The following is a 2,258-nucleotide window of genomic DNA, read 5'->3' as shown; positions in this document are numbered from 1 at the left end:
TCCGGTCCAGTCACCAGGGTTACGAAAACACACTACGGGCGCTGGACCCGGATCAGTACATTTATGGTAAACTTTCACTTTCTAACATCTACTTGCAAATGCAAATTTAATCATCAGTATAACAAAACGTAAGAAAGTGCTAGTATTATTACTACCAGTCCAGGTAGCAACTGTAGCAACAGCTCAACTGTTGTTTAACAGGTAAAATGTAAATATAAAATACATGAAGAGTGTAAAGGCATAAAGGCTCTACTGCTTTTACAGCTACATTCAATTCAGTTCAGTTTATTTATATACCACCTTATACAGTCAAAATTGTCTCTAGATGCTTTACAGAGACCCAGAGCCTGAACTCCCCAGCAAGCAGACAGTGGCAAGGAAAAACTCCCTTTTAACAGGAAGAAACCTTGAGCAGGACCCGGCTTGCAAAGTAGAAGAAACAATAGAGAGTAGTAGTAGTGTTAGTAAAAGTGGAAAACTAGATTGTGATATGAGGCTACGTAAGCTATATCACAGGAAATGACATCGTTTTGGGTGGTCCAAACCATCCATCACTCCCCTCTGGCTGCCTGGTTAAGGCCTTGCTTTACATGACCATCTTACGGTATTGAGTAACCTTAAAAATGAGTGACACTCCAGTCTACATTTCTAATCTAAAAAGATTTTCTGTCAAGAAGTTGAAATATTTCTGATTTATGAGGGATTTAGTTTGTTATTAACATTTTACTGTATGCAGCCGTGTTCTTTTGGTACTTTCCAATAGCAGGAAACTATTCTTTAACTAGACTGAGAATGCATTATTAGACACTCGAAACTGGCACCACATCCTGACATTTCCTCACAGCTCACTGTTCAGTTCAGTCTCCTGACTGGTCTGTCAGAATAACCTCCACCTAACGTCCCACCAGGAATGATGTGCGGTACTGTGGTGTTTAAGGACACCACCATGTGGCGAGAAAGTGCTGTAAAGACCGACCCTGGAACAAAGTCAACCCAACAGAAACATGGAAACATGCATGTAGGAAACAATATAAACATTTGAGTCATATATAACAACAGGTAAGTCTCAAAATATGAAACATTAAGAAATTACTAAAATTGGCCTGAAAATTGGGCTTTTATCAATTATATTCATAACAGACTATTTACCAGGCCTTGGCCCTCTACCTTTCTACTAACTGTAGGTTTTCTAGTCTTCCATCCGTTTTGTCCCTTTTATCATCAATCTTTCACGTAAATCTTTTTTCTTTTATTTCTGAAGCATGTGTACTGCAAGGACCTTGGATATCAGAAATAAAAAATATCAAAGTTTCTCAGGTATCCTTGAGCCAAACTGAACTATCAGTAAGTAACACATTATTCAGTATACCATCAGAATTTCTCTGCCACTACACATGGATTGGCTTAGTTAGGCAGTTATAACAAGTAAATACTTTTTTATTGCTGATGGATTTTTTTTCTTTAATTTTTTTCTACGCTATGAACTTTTTAAAAAATACCTTTTGACTTCTCCAACTTCTTGTCTCCATCAGCTGTGTCTGTTAGAAATAGATTTATTCTCCTTATACAGTGTTTTACAAGGCTTGTAGTGCATCTGGTGGTACTGTGTGGCTGCAACAATAAAACCTGCCGGCCACATTTGGTAAACTACCCTTCTTCAAACAGATTTTTCCTAGAGGGGCGTGTTTTAAAAAGCAATTTGGATTTAATGAGGATGAGCGCTTGTTTTGTCTGAGTAAACATCATTAAGTTGTCTGTTGCGGGCCGTAAGGTGAAGATTACAGCAGTCAGTCCCTCCTGCTTAACGGGTTCACTATACAGTTAACTGTTTAACAAAGTGTTGAATAATATGAAGAAGAATTACAATTCAATACAAAATGTGATTTACAGTTCTGCTGTAGCCCAGTGGAACATGAAGGCAGTCATCTTTGCAGTTGCAACACCACAAACACAGAGCTGTACAATATATAAAGTATTTCTCAATAAAGTATTTATGACTATGTAATTGTAATTGTTAAAAATGACTACTGCTGGCTCTTTACTCCCAAACAAGATGCCACTAACAACATGTTTCTAAAAAGCGACAGTGCATTGACCACAAGAACATCAAAACAGAGATGAAATTTGACTTCCGGCGTCCCTGTAGGAATAACCTGTGACGAGTTCAGTGCAATGATAACAGGAACAACAGAGATGTTGTGTTTCTGACTTCTTATGGACTTCCGCTTAAATGACTCAGGCAAAGGTGGAAGCTGGCG

The sequence above is a fragment of the Scatophagus argus genome, chromosome 3 (assembly GCF_020382885.2).
Source record: "Scatophagus argus isolate fScaArg1 chromosome 3, fScaArg1.pri, whole genome shotgun sequence".
NCBI classification, from domain to species: Eukaryota; Metazoa; Chordata; class Actinopteri; family Scatophagidae; genus Scatophagus; species Scatophagus argus.
Note: the sequence above shows the minus strand (reverse complement) of the source record.